At 50.8% G+C, this 17546-nt stretch overlaps 1 protein-coding gene across 1 annotated transcript in view; it reads left to right on the top strand.

Annotated features, from left to right (window-relative positions):
• LOC119386459 (chitinase-like protein 4) overlaps window positions 1-17546 on the top strand; it is a 553828-nt gene that overhangs the window by 75387 nt on the left and 460895 nt on the right. The gene's annotated exons all lie outside the window — the stretch shown is intronic.

The following is a 17546-nucleotide window of genomic DNA, read 5'->3' as shown; positions in this document are numbered from 1 at the left end:
GTTTTTGCTTAAAATATACAAGTTCGTATTGTAGACGTGCCTTTGTTTCTGTTTACTTGTGAATACGTAAAATTATCCCACAAACAGCGCCTGGACGTCTACAAATTGCTGGCGCCGAATGCGTCCCGTGAACTCGACTTACAGCCAGCGCATCCCTTACCTTGGCCGATCGTCTCTGTTTACGCGCCAAGCACGCGCCTTCGAAACACAGCGGCCGCGCCTCGTCGCTGCTGCCTCGTTCGCCTCGGAACGTTTTTGCTTAAAATATACAAGTTCGTATTGTAGACGTGCCTTTGTTTCTGTTTACTTGTGAATACGTAAAATTATCCCACAAACAGCGCCCGGACGTCTACAAATTGCTGGCGCCGAATGCGTCCCGTGAACTCGACTTACAGCCAGCGCATCCCTTACCTTGGCCGATCGTCTCTGTTTACGCGCCAAGCACGCGCCTTCGAAACACAGCGGCCGCGCCTCGTCGCTGCTGCCTCGTTCGCCTCGGAACGTTTTTGCTTAAAATATACAAGTTCGTATTGTAGACGTGCCTTTGTTTCTGTTTACTTGTGAATACGTAAAATTATCCCACAAACAGCGCCCGGACGTCTACAAATTGCTGGCGCCGAATGCGTCCCGTGAACTCGACTTACAGCCAGCGCATCCCTTACCTTGGCCGATCGTCTCTGTTTACGCGCCAAGCACGCGCCTTCGAAACACAGCGGCCGCGCCTCGTCGCTGCTGCCTCGTTCGCCTCGGAACGTTTTTGCTTAAAATATACAAGTTCGTATTGTAGACGTGCCTTTGTTTCTGTTTACTTGTGAATACGTAAAATTATCCCACAAACAGCGCCCGGACGTCTACAAATTGCTGGCGCCGAATGCGTCCCGTGAACTCGACTTACAGCCAGCGCATCCCTTACCTTGGCCGATCGTCTCTGTTTACGCGCCAAGCACGCGCCTTCGAAACACAGCGGCCGCGCCTCGTCGCTGCTGCCTCGTTCGCCTCGGAACGTTTTTGCTTAAAATATACAAGTTCGTATTGTAGACGTGCCTTTGTTTCTGTTTACTTGTGAATACGTAAAATTATCCCACAAACAGCGCCCGGACGTCTACAAATTGCTGGCGCCGAATGCGTCCCGTGAACTCGAGTTACAGCCAGCGCATCCCTTACCTTGGCCGATCGTCTCTGTTTACGCGCCAAGCACGCGCCTTCGAAACACAGCGGCCGCGCCTCGTCGCTGCTGCCTCGTTCGCCTCGGAACGTTTTTGCTTAAAATATACAAGTTCGTATTGTAGACGTGCCTTTGTTTCTGTTTACTTGTGAATACGTAAAATTATCCCACAAACAGCGCCCGGACGTCTACAAATTGCTGGCGCCGAATGCGTCCCGTGAACTCGAGTTACAGCCAGCGCATCCCTTACCTTGGCCGATCGTCTCTGTTTACGCGCCAAGCACGCGCCTTCGAAACACAGCGGCCGCGCCTCGTCGCTGCTGCCTCGTTCGCCTCGGAACGTTTTTGCTTAAAATATACAAGTTCGTATTGTAGACGTGCCTTTGTTTCTGTTTACTTGTGAATACGTAAAATTATCCCACAAACAGCGCCCGGACGTCTACAAATTGCTGGCGCCGAATGCGTCCCGTGAACTCGACTTACAGCCAGCGCATCCCTTACCTTGGCCGATCGTCTCTGTTTACGCGCCAAGCACGCGCCTTCGAAACACAGCGGCCGCGCCTCGTCGCTGCTGCCTCGTTCGCCTCGGAACGTTTTTGCTTAAAATATACAAGTTCGTATTGTAGACGTGCCTTTGTTTCTGTTTACTTGTGAATACGTAAAATTATCCCGCAAACAACGCCCGGAGGTCTACAACTTCTTAGGTGTGTGTGCACTGGACGGTGATGCCGCAACAGGCGTGGCTTGGTCAGACTCCGATTGCGAATATTTGTCTCTCTGCGCAACTACCGAGCGAAGCTTTTCAGACGCATGAACCCATACGGATGTGACGTAGGTCGGTCGAGTATCTTCCGAGTTCCTGAGCTCTATCCCGACCGTAGTGAGCTTATGAGGCGTGAGGTGAGCGTTGTGGACAACACAAGAGCCACATGATGCAAAACCTGGTGGTGGGCCAAGTGTGCGAAACGGGTAGTAGAGTGCATATAATGGTTCAGTAACATGAGTCCTATGGTTCAATGGTGACGTTGAAAAGGCCGATTTTCGTGCAGTAGGGAAGGCCGGTGGAAGACTGAGTCTTCGTGGAAAAAGATCTCCATGCCTTTCAGTGAGCGGATGCTTTAACTTGTCGTGTGGGAATGATTGATTCATTCTGGGTGTTCGAATGCGTGATGAGTGCTTGTGATTGTGACGACTGAGTGCGATTCTTTTCAGATGGTGGATCATAAGCGATTCGTCGTTGTAGTTTTTAAATCGGGCGATCATTTCTTTCCTGATTTTAAGCTATGACACGTTGTTTTGAAAGATATGTGTCAGGTAAAATCGGAAAGCCTCACCGGTGACGCAGTCGTTGAATTTGAAAAATAGAATAACATCATCATAAAATAGTTATCATACGTAGAAATTAATTTACTTTTTATGAGGATGGTTTGCAGTGAGAAGACTTGAGGTTTGACGGAAACGTGACGCTGACGAAGACAGCAGTCAGCGTGCTGAAGATGAGACTTTTAGATGTGAAGCATCTTACAGCGGAGTTCAATCCGGTGGTGGTGTGCGGCGTAACCAACCTTACTGCGCATGCGCAAGCCCTCTCCCCACACCACTTCCTCTCCACTCCCCTCTCTCCACTTCCCATTTTCCCTCCCCTTTGCTCATCACCCTCTCAACTTCCCCTCTCCCTCCACTTCTCCCCTTTCCCTATCTCCCCTCCACCTCTCCACTTCCCCTCTCCCCTCCCCACTCCCCCTCTGAAACGCGGGCGCTACATGCGGAAACGCTGCTTCGCATTGCCTCATGGTCCCTTTTAGCGGATGATGATGATGATGATCAAAACTTTATTTCACCCAAAAGAGCATCATCATCATCATCAGCCTGTCTACGCCCACTGCAGGGCAAAGGCCTCTCCCATGTTCCGCCAATCAACCCGGTCCTGTGCTTTCTGTTGCCACGTTATACCTACAAACTTCTTAATCTCATCTACCCACCTAATTTTCTGTCTTCCCCTCACGCGTTTGCCCTCTCTTGGAATCCAGTCAGTTACCCTTAATGACCACCGGTTATCCTGCCGACGTGCTACGTGGCCGGCCGACATCCATTTTTTCTTCTTAATTTCAACTATGATATCCTTAACCCCCGTTTGTTCCCTGACCCACTCTGCTCTCTTCCTGTCTCTTAAGGTTACACCTATCATTTTCCTTTCCATCGCTCGCTGCGTCGTCCTCAATTTAAGTTGAACCCTCTTTGTAAGTCTCCAGGTTTCTGCTCCGTAGGTAAGTACCGGTAAGATGCAGCTGTTATATACCTTCCTCTTGAGAGATAGTGGTAGACTACCATTCATGATTTGATAATGCTTGCCAAATGAGCCCCATCCCATCCTTATTCTTCTAGTTATTTCACTCTCATGGTTCGGCTCCGCGGTTACTACCTGTCCTAAGTAGACGTATTCCTTTACAACTTCCAGCGTCTCGCCACCTATCGCGAAGCGCTGTTCTCTGCCAAGATTGTTCCACATTACTTTAGTTTTATGCATATTAATTTTCAGACCTACTCTTCTACTTTCCGTATCCAGTTCAGTAATCATGAGCTGTAATTCGTCTCCCGCGTTACTCATCAATGCAATGTCATCAGCGAATCGCAGGTTACTGAGATACTCTCCATTAACTCTTATCCCTAATTCTTCCCAATCTAGGGCCCTGAAAACCTCCTGTAAACACGCGGTGAATATCATTGGAGAGATCGTGTCTCCCTGTCGTACGCCCTTCTTTATTGGGATTCTGTCGCTTTCTTTATGAAGGACTATAGTGGCTGTGGATGCGCTGTAGATTTCTTCCATTATGTTTATATAGGCTTCTACGATGCCCTGATTCCGCAGTGCTTGCATGACTGCTGATGTCTCCACCGAATCAAATGCCTTCTCGTAATCTATGAAGGCTATGTATAGGGGTTGGTTGTATTCCGCGCATTTCTCTATCACCTGATTGATAGTATGAATATGGTCTATTGTTGAGAAGCCTGTACGAAATCCTGCCTGGTCCCTTGGTTGATTAAACTCTAATGTCGTATTAATTCTGTTAGCAATTACTTTTGTGAATAGCTTGTAGACAACGGACAGTAAGCTGATGGGCCTGTAATTTTTCAGGTCCTTGACGTCCCCTTTCTTATGGATCAAGATGATGTTGGCATTCTTCCAAGATTCTGGTATCCTCCCTGTCGAGAGACACTTCGTATACAGGGTGGCCAGTTTCTCTAACATAATCTCTCCACCGTCTTTCAACAGGTCTGATGTTACCTGATCCTCACCAGCGGCTTTGCCTCTTTGCATTCCCTTTAGGGCTTTCTTTACTTCTCCTGTTAATACTGGTGGGATGTCAGATTCCTCTGGGATAGTACTGCTTCTTACGTTATCATCCTGACTGTCTCGGCTGCTGTACAGATCTCTGTAGAACTCTTCCGCTACCTCAACTATTCTATCCATATTGGTTGTGACCTTGCCATCCTTGTCCCTTAATGCATACATCTGATTTTTGCCTATGCACAGTTTTGTCTTCGTAACTTTGAGGCTTCTTCCGTTCTTTAGAGCATGCTCAATTCTCTCCATATTATACTTTCTTATGTCGGCTACTTTACGCCTATTGATCAACTTCGAAAGCTCCGCCAGCTCTATTTTGTCTGTTGCATTTGAGGCTTTCATGGCTTGACGTTTCTTAATGAGGTTTTTCGTCTCTTGGGATAGCTTACCAGTGTCCTGTCTAACGACTGTACCCCCGACTTCCACTGCACACTCCTTAATGATACTAGTCAGATTATCATTCATTGCGTCAACGCTAAGGTCGGTTTCCTCGGTTAAAGCCGCGTACCTATTCTGAAGTGAAACTCTGAATTCCTGTACTTTCCCTCGCAGAGCTAGTTCATTAATCGGCTTCTTGCGTATCAGTTTCTGCCGTTCCTTCCTCACGTCTAGTTGAATTCTAGATCTTACCATTCTATGGTCACTGCATCGGATCTTGTTAACTACTTCCACATCCTGTATAATGCTCGGGTGGTCGCACATTATGAAGTCTATTTCATTTTTAGTTTCGCCATTAGGACTCCTCCACGTCCACTTACGAGTAGTCCGTTTTCTGTAGAAGGTATTCAAGATCCGTAAATTATTGCGTTCTGCGAACTCTACTAGTAACTCCCCTCTGGCATTTCTGGAGCCGATGCCATATTCCCCAACTGCATTATCTCCAGCCTGCTTCTTGCCTACTTTTGCATTAAAGTCGCCCATCAGTACAGTATACTGTGTCTTTACCTTACTCATTGCTGATTCTACGTCTTCGTAGAAGCGTTCAACCAGTTGATCATCGTGGCTGGATGTTGGCGCGTAGGCCTGTATCACCTTCATCCTGTACCTCTTATTAAACTTAATCACGATACATAACACCCTCTCATTAATGCTATAGTATTCCTCTATATTGCCAGCTATATTTTTATGAATAAGGAACCCCACTCCTAGTTCTCTTCTGTCAGCTAAGCCACGATAGCATAGGACGTGTCCGTTCTTCAGCACTGTATAAGCCTCCTGTGGCCTCCTAACCTCACTGAGCCCTATTACATCCCATTTAACACCCTCTAATTCCTCGAATAGTACAGCTAGACTCGCCTCACTAGATAAAGTTCTAGCGTTATATGTAGCCAAGTTCAGATTCCAATGGCGGCCTGTCTGGACCCAGAGATTCTTAGCACCCTCTGCTGCGTCGCAGGTCTGACCGCCGCCTTGGTCAGTTGCTTCGCAGCCGCTGGGGACTGAGGGCCGAGGGTTAAAAGAGCAACGCCGGGTAATCTCACGCGCATTGGAGGCCGCGGCGTCCCAAGGCATTCCCGCCGACCTCCTCTAAGCAGCGTAACCGATCTTTGAGTCGGTCCCCTTTTAGCGGGAGATGTTTAATTGGCCGAACTTATGGCCAGGAAACGGAAAGTCAAACTACAGGAATACACACTGTACACTGATAGCGGCGAATACAGCGTCGGCCGTCCATAATCTGGTGATCGCTGGGACGAGCCGTCTTTTATACATTATGCATCGAACTTTCCAGTCTTATCACTGGTGGTCGTGCAAGCTCTGGAATAATCTATAATATTCGCGTCCTGCGTGGAATGTTACCAAAATGATCTGCTACAATCGCCAAGCTTCTCGAACACTGCGGCGCGGTCAGAGTCGAGCGTTGCTAACCGTCCGTGCGGGTGAAACCCAATGCATCAAAATAAAATAAGGAGGCGTGGCAATGCCCCCTCTGAAAAAGCATCGTCCCGATGCGTAAAACAGAAAATGGAAGTGCATACACTAAGAAAGTAGAATAATAAAGCAAAAAATACAGTCCTCATGTTGGCTAACGCGCAGAAAACGGCTTAAGGCGCACGACATAGACGACTTCAGGACGTGCGCGGTGCCTCTGAGACCACGAAATGCCATCCGGGATAACTTCGTAGTCTAGGGAGCCGAGACGTCGGAGCACTTTGTATGGCCTGAAGTATCGTATAAGAAGTTTCTAGCTAAGTCCCCGTCGGCGTATCGGCGTCCAGACCCACACACGGTCACGCGGTTGGTACTTCATGTGGCGTCATCAACGATTGTAGTGACGGCTGTCGGCCCTTTGCTGGTTCTTGATGCGCAGACGGGTGAGCTGTTGAGCTTCTTCGGCGTGTTGCAAATAAGCGGCGACGTCAAGATCGTTTTCGTAGGTGCCGGTTGGTAGCATTGCGTCGAGCGTCGTTGCCGGGCTCCTTCCGTAGACCAGCTTGTACGGCGTCATTTGCGTCGTCTCTTGCATGGCCGTGTTGTATGCGAAGGTCACATACGGAAGGATGGCATCCCACGTCTTGTGTTGGACGTCGACATACGTGGCCAGCATGTCGGTGATGGACTTGTTTAGCCGCTCGGTGAGGCCATTGGTCTGTGGGTGGTACGCTGTGGTCCGGCGGTGGCTTGTTTGACTGTACCTCAGTATTGCCTGAGTTAGGTCAGCAGTAAACGCCGTACCTCTGTCTGTGATGAGGACCTCTGGGGCGCCATGACGCAGCACGATGTTCTCAACGAAGAACTTCGCTACCTCGACAGCACTGCCTCTGGGCAGGGCTCTTGTCTCGGCGTAGCGGGTGAAGTAGTCGGTAGCTAGGACGATCCATTTGTTTGCGGTTTTGGACGCCGGGAACGGCCCCAGTAATGCCATCCTGATTTGTTGGAACGGCCGTCGAGGTGGTACGATAGGCTGCAGAAGTCCGACTGGCCTAGTCGGCGGTGTCTTGCGTCACTGATAGTCCCGGCAGGTCTTTACGTAGCGAGTGACGTCGGCGGCAAGGCGCGGCCAGTAGTACTTTTCCTGTTGTCTTGCCAGCGTTCGGGGAACACCGAGGTCTTCTGCTGTAGGGTCGTCGTGCATGGCCTGGAGGACTTCTGGTCGCAATGCTGAAGGCACCACGAGGAGGTACTTGGCTCATAGTGGTGAGAAGTTTTTCTTTAGGAGAACGCCATTCCGCAAGAAAAACGACGCGAGTCCTATGTAAGAATGGCAGACTGGGCTTGTTGGTTTAACATATTTGAAGTTTTAAGGCGCGAATAAGACACGGACAAAGAATAGGAACACACACACGGAGCGCCTCGCCTGAATACCTTTGGAACAACGGTGGCCTTTCTCTCGAGGTATTCCACAAGACACTTGAGTTACGGGTCGGCTCGCTGTTGTTCGGCGAAGTCATCAGCGCTTAAGATTCCCAAGAAGTAGTCGTCATCCGGGTCGTCGTATGGCGGTGGGTCAACTGAGGCACGGGACCGGTTGTCGGCGTCGGAGTGCTTTCGTCCGGACTTGTAAACGACAGTAATGGCGAATTCTTGAAGTCGCAGACTCCACCGTGCGAGGCGACCTGAGGGGTCCTTCAAGTTAGCTAGCCAATACAAGGGATGGTGGTCGCTCACAACTTTGAAACGCCTGCCGTAAAGATAAGGACGAAACTTTGATGTAGCCCAGATGATGACAAGGCACTCCTTTTCTGTTGTGCAATAGTTGGCTTCTGCGTTAGACAGCGACCGGCTAGCATAACTGACAACCCTTTGTAGTCCGTCAGTCCTCTGCACTAGGACGGCTCCGAGCCCTACGCTGCTTGCGTCGGTATGGATTTCCGTGTCGGCGTGTTCGTCGAAGTGGGCAAGTGTCGGTGGCGTCTGCAGGCGTCGTTTCAAATCTTGAAACGACGGTCAGCGTCGGGCGTTGCTAACCGTCCTTGAGGGTCAAACCGAATGCATCAAAATAAATAAAGAAGGGGGCGTGGCAATGTCATAGATTTTTATTGCGTGAGCCTATGTATGAACTGGTTTATCTGGTAGTTAGGAGGTCGTGTCAGTCATCATTACATATTCCCTTGCACTCCCGATTTACAGCAAAAGAAAGCATATCAGATATTCTAGGGGCGAAGCTCCTTAAAGCGGCACCCGATCGTCCCTCGTAGTGCGTAACCAGTCGTAACGCTAGTACCAGATCTTGACCTCCAAGGTGGTGCCGGTGGGAGATTTATCCTGTGCGTTGTTGAACAATAAAACATTCGCAGCGTGCGCGTTAACTAAAAGCCGAATTCTTCTGTCTCTCATTCCCCATTAGCAGCCTTTGGCATGTTCCAGTAGGAAACGTTAGTAGAAGTAGAAGTGTAAGTGTTAGCTAAAAGCCGACTTCTTCTGTCTCTCATTCCCATTAGCAGCCATTGTTTACCTCCAAGGTAGTGCCTGGTGAGATTTCTCCTGTGCGTGATTAAACAATAAAAATTTTGTTCAAAACGGCGTTGATTGAAGAAAGAAACCAACGAACGACGCCAGATGTTTTCTAAAAGCAGAACGAAAAGACGCCAGATGTTTCTAAAGCAAAACGTAAAGACGCCAGCTGCTTAACGAAAGACGCCAGATGTTTTCTAAAGCAATGGTTTTCTAAACAATGAAAATTCACAGCGCACATGTAAAATTAAAGTGAGCTGCAAGTCGTCATAACTCTCATCGAACCTTTAGTATAAACGCGCCCGATCTCACGTCGGTGATGATGTACTGGGCAGAATTCACGGAAGATTCACGGTTTACCGATGAACCTCCGCAGCTTCGCCCACTCATCATCATTCACTCCGTGGATATGCTGTGATTTTTTTGTAAGTAGGATATGTATATATTGTGATGACGAAGATCGACACTGGGGCTCTGGCGCGCAGGGACAGCTAGCGGGGAGAAGCAGATGAAGAAGAGGTCAGACAATATAACGGGTTTTTGAAGTTTCATATATAATTGTCAGTGTGGCCAATCCCCCTCGTGGGTATGAGCCAGTCTCCTTAGGGCAAACAAACAAACAAACAAACAAACAAACAAACAAACAAACAAACAAACAAACAAACTCTAAATTTCCAGGTAATGTTTACCGCCGGTTTCATGGCCAATCCCCCTTTGTGGGCAAGAGCCAGTAGAAGAGGATCAAGCAAGCAAGCAAGCTAGCCCAGGACCGGGCGTTGTCTCTGCGTCTGATTTCATTCCAATGGCACAGTCTACAACGCAAGCTGAACCTTGCAGCTGATGCCGCCTGTCATCGCCCGTCGTCGGCAGCGCGGGTCACTCAATCCTAGGAACGCCGTTCACGCTTCCTCGATCATGGACACCATGGCCCGACCGCTGCTGCAGCTACCTAGCCAACCATACGAGGACGGCGTCCAGGCCTCGTCCGTGGCTCATGGGCTCGCTTACTCCGGCGCTGCGAAGACGGTGCATTACCTACTATTGCCAGGGAATGCCGTTCACGCTTCCCGTGGCGACACCCTCTCATTCAGGGCTCCATCGGCACATGAGCCGCTTTGGGATGCGGTACAAGCTCCGTCGGAACAGCAGCCCGCCGTCTCAAGAGCCAAAGCACCACCACCTACTGGTCGGACATTACAGGCTCCGCACGCGAACCATCGGAGAGCGCCGCGCACCTGCGGCGTAACATTGCGCGACTTCGCGTCAAGGCCAACGCATTGACAGCGTCGAGCTCTGCGCTGTTTCCGGCACTGACAGCCGTCAACGCCATGTTAGATGTAGCTACCTCGCTAGACCTCGAGGCCAGCTCACCTGAGCAACGTAGAGAGCTCCGGCCTACCCTCAGCGAGGTCTCTATCAAACTTGGTGACATCGCGCACACACTATACCGTTTCGCGCCTGCCGTATCACCATCCCAGGCTACCTTCGTACTACCGGAGTTCCGCGGCTTCCAGGACGACGCCGAAAAATGGGTGGTGACCGTCCACACCCTAGGAGCTCGAGAAGCCTGGACGGAGGCGCAGAAATGGTCCATGGCGGTAGACCGCCTTCGGGAAGGCGCCGCGGCGTGGCACAGGTACGAAGGCGTGAGGCAGCAGTCCTGGGCAGGATGGAGTGCAGCTCTGATTGCTGCTTTCGGCAGGATTCACTATGCCGCCACCAGCGAATCTGACACGTCTTTTACCGAGGATGAATCTCGAGAAGGCCATCTCCTCGAGGCTGAAACTGCGCACTGCCACTCACCAGCAGACAGCTTCGCAGCTTGCCCCAGTATAAGCACCGGACTGAGGTTGTGCTCACCACTTCGAGAGTCGTCCTCTGCATACGCGTCAGACACGACACCGTTGCTACCAGAGGCCGAGACCTCCTTGCATCTACAGGAGTTTGTGACGCTGCCCTGGAGGACATCTTCACTTGGAGACATGAAGCAACCTGTTTCTCTCCCGCCGTCGTTCCAGGCAAAAGATCAGCCAACGAATTCCGATCAACGGACGAACGCTACACCACTGTCAGCGGCTGACAACACATTTTATCCGTCCAACTCACCAATCCCAAGTTCACCATTATTTCAGCCCGCAGAGGCCACGGCTTTGCTCGCACTTCATGTGCCATACCGGGACGCTGACTTATCTAAGGATATCCGGAAAGAGACGCTTTGTGAGCCGTTGGTGCAACATCGTCGGTTTTCAGCGCAGGCATGGACGACACAAGGTGGTTGCCATTCCCTGCTAAGCGAAGTCTCGGTGAACGAACCCCGGATAAAAGAAAGCATCACTCTCACAAACGACCTTCCGATACCACCTGCGCCTTTTCCCGACGACATCGCTTCGGACTTCATAAGGGTGCTTAGTGAAGTCAACGAGGCCATGGCGATGAGCAAGGCTGAAGTCACTGGTAGCTGACATCTGCCCATGCAGCCCGAGTATCCGTCCTATGACACGGGTTCTGACCCCTGTTCGCATGACCTCCCCGGCCCGGATTCACGCGGCACTTACTCAAGACCTGCTGCCTTCCAAAATTCTCGGTGCACTGCGGAGCGGCCAAAGCAAAAGTCGTGTGACGCGCCGGCACGGAGTATCGCTCCCTCTTCGCCGATACGAGGCATACCACCACACCAGCGCATTGCGACCAATCGTGATCCGGCCGACCAACTCCTTTTTGTACGTCTCCTTCATTGTACGTTATTGCTCCTACGTGTGGCAGGACAGTCGTCAGCGAGACCTACGACATGAATGGCACAGCCAGTGGCGCCCGCCAGAGTTGCCATCGGCAGCTTTCTATGCCAGAGGCTAGCGTGGCCGAGATGATCGTCCACCGCGAACCAGCCAGTGCGTCCACCGGACACATTTATGGCGGATCTCCTGACCGAGTTGCCGCGTGGTCAGGTCCGACCAGCGCGATTCAGCCAGCACCGTCCACCTGAAATACTGTCGACGTCTCCGCGCGCGTTGCAGTCATGGCCGAGTGTGATGACGAAGATCGACACCGGGGCTCTGGCGCGCGGGGACAGCTAGCGGGGAGAAGCAGAGGAAGAAGAGGTCAGACAATAGAACAGCTGGCCCAGGACCGGGCGTTCTCTGCGTCTGATTTCATTACACTATATATATATATATATATATATATATATGTGTGTGTGTGTGTGTGTGTGTGTATTTATATTTATATCTAATGAAAGTATTATAGGAATAAGCACGTATATATTTTAAGGAAGATAATCCATATAACCCGGTGGCTTTTTACGACGTCGTTTGAGAGGAAGGCATGCAGGAGGTTTGGGTGAAGGGTTCACTGATAAAGCCTAAACGAGCTCAGAAGAGTTAGATCCGTGGGCCTCACCTACTTGCTCATCGTTCGAGAGCGAACGCGGCAGTTTCTTGTATCAGGAAACAGCGCCGTAAAAACGAGTACGAAGCGTATGCGTACAACACACTACATGAAGCGCTGTGGTGTGTGGTAAATGTGTCAAAATAGAAGTTCAAGGTAGCGCTTCACGTCGGGTGTTGTTCGTTCCTATGCTTCGTCCTAGTTTTTGCCGCGCTGTTTCCTGATACAAGATGTTCAACCAACTAGCCGACAAGTTCACCTTCTTAAATTTTTTCGATTGCCGTGCATGACATATCTTTCCCCCTTCCGATAAGATGTGCATTAAGACAGGGCATGTTAGCAGATTGTTTTGAAGGCGGCTGCAGGGTTGCCGTTGGTGGCTACTTTGAGCCAAATTGGCTACTTTACGGCATAGTCTGGTGATGAAAATTTCTAGTCGGCGGCATGGCTACTTTCTGGCTACCCTGAACTTCTATTCAGGCGCATTTACTAGCCATTTTCTTGCTATTTGCAGATAACATAGCAAGCAACCCTAAAGAATAACCATTGTTTCTAAGCTTTTTGCCGTGCTGGCCGATGCACGCGCATGTCCTCCTTCCGCGAGCGGGGCACCCAACGCGCGCCACGACAGCAAAGGTGGAGTGGAGAAGTTGCGCGCAAACGCGTGGCTGGCACACTGCTGACGCTGCCCGCCATGTACGCTGAAACTGCGCACTAGTTTTTAAGGCTGAAACACAGCGCCTGTCCTCTTGTGAACTTAACACATAGAGATATTTGCAACAAAATGAAGCCGTACTGTTCATTTTCAGCCAGATTTCGCACTTGAAGCGGGACTGGTATACGGTAACGCTGTCGATTCCGGTCTATCACTTCAAGAAAAAAACAGTTTCAACATTTAGTCTTTCTATTGAGTTGTTGGCTCAAAATAACTTTGGCAAGAAATAATGTAGAAAAACTGCATGCAGGTGCACTGAACTTATAACAATTTATTTATTTACTTGCAATTTGCCCGTGCCTTGAAGTGCATACAAGAGGAGAGCGCATACAGCTCAATAGGGAGCATGACGCAGCGGCACGGGTAGGGAAGTTCTTGCCAGACTTTTTTATGCGCTATATATATATTCATTGGAACTAGTGGTTTATTGAGGAGATGACGCTTAATTCTGCAGCCCAATAGGGAGTATCTCGCAGCGGCACGGGTAGGGAAGTTTTTGCCTCCGTTTCTTATGAGTTACTCATTCGATGTAGCGGTCTATTGTGGATATGACTCTTAATTCTGCTGCCCAATAGGGGCATGGCGCAGCGGCACGGGTTGGCAAGCTTTTGCCTCAGTATTTGATGCGCTAGTCATTCGAAGTCGTGGTTTATTGTGGAAATGTCGCTTAATTCTGCAGCCCAATAGGAAGCATGGCGCAGCGGCACGGGTAGGGAGGTTTTTGCCTTAGTTTTTTATGCGCTACTCATTCGATGTAGGGGTCTATTGTGGAGATGACGCTTAATTCTGCAGTCCAACAGGGGCCACGGCACAGCGGTACGGGTAGGGAAGTTTTTGCCTCCGTTTTTTATGCGTTGCTCATTCGAAGTAGTGCTCTATTGTGGATATGACGCTTAATTCTGCAGCCCAATAGGGAGCATTGCGCAGCACCACGGGTAGGGATGTGGGGAACAAAGAGGATCGCAGAAGAAAAGGAGGAACAGCCAGGGCCCTGTCGAATCATGGGAGAGGCCGATGGTGAAGGAAGTCCAGCAAGTTGCGGGCGCTCAATGGTGGGCGGTGATCCCGGTTGTCTCCACAAACTCCAAGAGGCTGTGCCCCGAGGCTGGGAGGCGAAGGGAACAGCAGGTCGTTTGTGTTCGTAGCAGGAATACCCTGTCGCCTGCAGGAAGGGGTGGGCCTTGAGCTTTCCTACGCAAACGCTGGACAAACACACACAAGGTGTTCAAGGGCCTCGAAGTCGCCCCAACGTTCGTAGGCCGGTGAGGGGGAGCGTCCCTTAGCGTACAGGAGCGCCGCTGCCGACACGCAAACCGTGCGGAGTCGAAGAAGCGTTGCGCGCTCCCGCTTAGTGATGCCACCCTCTGGGAGCGGCTTGGGACCCTTGCCTTTGGACACTCTGGCATCCGGGTGGACGGTTATGGGGAGTTGTTTCTAGCGCTGCTTCAAAAAAACAAATTCGGCAGATCCCACGTACCGTGGCAGTCGATGTTATGCGAAGCATGCGGCGGGAAGGTGTCTGTGGCGTAACCTTTTTTTACTGAGCGACACGTCACAAAATGACGCTAAAGATTTGCATAAATTTTATACGCACACATATATATGTTGAAGAGCCGCATATGTGTTATATATCCAGTTGTTTACGGTTGGGTAACGCTGCCAATGGGAATGTGGGTATTACCAACACCAGAAGCGGTAAGCTGATATGTAGTGCTTATACGTGTCCCGAGAACGCACGCACGTTTCACGAACCCGTGTGCATGTGTGCAAGAAGTTCTTGACAGTTCTTGAACAAGGGCATCATCACCGTGATCAGTGAGCACCAGCAGCTGGTCATGACTTGTTATCGGATCCGGTCGTGATCGCGGAGACGAGGGGTTCATGTGTAGTGAAGTATGAGGTATAGTACAGCTGTTGGAAATCGTGGATGCCTCGGTCACTTCGTCGACATATTGTCTGTCGATAGAGCCGGCTACATGTCGGAACTTGAAGTCACCCTTCGCGTTGGTGAGGTATAGGCCGTCGAGGCTGGTAGGCCTGGATAGTGCTACGTAGACCAACATCAGTGGATGGTGTTTGTCGTATTCGTAGACTACCTGTGCGTATGTGCCCTACGTAGCCTAGTCTACAAAGCGGCCTGTCAATCAATCTGGCATCATCTTCGGTCAGCATAAGGCCATCGCTCAGCCTCGTAAGAAATGAAGAGGACACTGCGTCGTTCTGGTGGACGACGTGCACTGTACAGTGCGGTGATGTGGATATCATATGTAATTTTCGTTAATGTATTCCTCCCGGGTTTGAGCATTGCTTCAATATAGCTTGCTGAATCATAGGAATACAGTCAGTCAGTCAGTCAGTCAGTCAGTCAGTCGGTCGGTCGGTCGGTCGGTCGGTCGGTCGGTCGGTCGGTCGGTCGGTCGCTCGGTCGCTCGGTCGCTCGGTCGGTCGGTCGGTCGGTCGGTCGGTCGGTCGGTCGGTCGGTCAGTCAGTCAGTCAGTCAGTCAGTCAGTCGAGAACTTTTATTCATCGGTCCTGAGGAGTTTAGGCCGCCGGGGGATTCAGGGGGGACACCCTAGCAGCCGCTACCGTAGGCGACGCCCTAGTCGGGGCAGGAACGTGATGGCGTTCCGCCAGTTCTTGGGCCCTCTGGACTGCCTTGATTGTTGGTGGAGCTCGTAGCTCCTGAGTGCCTCTTCCCAGTCTGACGCACTGGTGAGAGGTCCCTGAGGTAACGTGCGACATTGCCATATCATGTGCGAGAGTGAACAATAAAGTTCTCTGCAATCTGGGCATTGGGAAGTGATGTCTCTTTCGTAATGGCTCAGTCGGTCCCGTGATGGGTACGATCTCGTTTGTAGCATGCGAAAGGCTACCGCTGGCGCACGTTCGAGCTTTGTGTGTGGTAATGGGTATTGGCTTCTGTTGTTGCGGTAGTGAGAGGTGATTTCGTGGAAGGTTAGTAAGGGGTCGTTAAACTGTATGTCTGGGCCCAGCTCTTCGGTGGCTGATTGATCGTCGCGGCGGGTTTGCTGTCGCGCTCGGTCATGAGCCGTTTCGTTGAGGTTGGGTTGTTGGGAGTGGACAATACAAACGTATGTTTATTAGACTGCTATAAAAGCGGAGCCAACACTGGAACTACAGACGTTAATTTGATATGACGTCTGTATCGTAGGAGTACACATCGTAGGAGCATCATGTAGTGTTTATTGCTTTCTTCTAAAATTAGATAGCCAGCACCACATCCACAATTGACGTTTCACGGTTATTACGCCTGCGCATACTGTTTTTCCAAACCAGTTTATAGACCTGCCGTGGCTCAGTGGTAGAAAACCTGATTGCCACGCAGAATGCTTAGGTTCGATTCCTGTTGGTATCCTAAATTTCATTCTTTCCATTCTTTGAGTCAACGCTGCCGATGTTGGTTTTCCTTAACGCTCTAGCATTTAAGTTACCAATGTCTGTTCTCGCCGTTCCTGTGTAGATATAAACTGTCAATGACCTGTGGCGCATACCCGCACACCGCGGCCCGTGGTAAACGGGTATGTGCCACAAGTGTCTAGTGGAAAGGGTTTGACGACGTACGCGACAGGTTTTTAACGTTATTCATGCCATGACCCGCAATCATATTCGTCAAATCATCTTACCCTCCCATGCTAATTGTGGTCTACACCAAGTTAAGGAGGCGATCATGAGAGCACCCAGACGTAGGCGGCTAGATAGATAGATAGATAGATAGATACGTAGATAGAAATGCTCAAAGTGCCAGAGGTTTGCTAAGAAATGCTTCGCATTTAAAATCCGAGACAGCCATTGCTCGTACGAGCGGTGCACCAGGGTGATGGGCAGGCGGTTGTGGCGAGGGTGTCCGCTTGCTCGTTACCGGCGATTCCCACGTGTGTCGCCATCCAGTTAAAGGAGATGGAAACCCCCGCGGCAGCCCGTGCGGAGAACTTCGACCTCAGCAAGGAGCCTGTAAGCTCGGATCGTCGCTGGTTCACGAGGCTGTGGAACGCTGGCTTCGAGTCGCATAGCACTGTCACCGGTTGTTCAGGAGGGTCCTCAGCCAGGACGTCAGCGGCTAGGTGGAGACCCGCTAACACTGCCGTGGTGGAGCCCGCAGCAAAGGGAAGGCGGCATTGTTGGTTCAGCGCCCTAACCGGGATGGTGCACGCTGTAGTGCGGATACGTTAGGATGGACTCATCCATCCGTGAAGCCTTCCATCCACCTGCTCGTGAATCTTGCAGGACTGCTGCAGTGCATCAGCTTGTGTCCGCCGCTTGGTCACCCCACCGAGCGACAGGTGGACGTCCGCTGGGCGGTGGTATGGTGGAGGCAGTGCGACTGCCACAGGGGGGTCCGTGATCGTCTGCTCATAGAGCAGGCAAACACCTCCCATCCGTGAGCACGGCTGGCTGCAGAGTCTGCCCAGCAGGGCTCTGCTATCTGGAGCACGACGAAGGCACGCTGAACGACGAATAACGGCATTACGAAGCCTTAACAGCTCCGCTCTGTAAGAAGCTTCGCAAAGTCAGAGAGCTTGATA

This window comes from Rhipicephalus sanguineus, chromosome 3, assembly GCF_013339695.2.
Source record: "Rhipicephalus sanguineus isolate Rsan-2018 chromosome 3, BIME_Rsan_1.4, whole genome shotgun sequence".
NCBI classification, from domain to species: Eukaryota; Metazoa; Arthropoda; class Arachnida; order Ixodida; family Ixodidae; genus Rhipicephalus; species Rhipicephalus sanguineus.
This window is presented reverse-complemented; position numbering and strand designations above follow the sequence as displayed.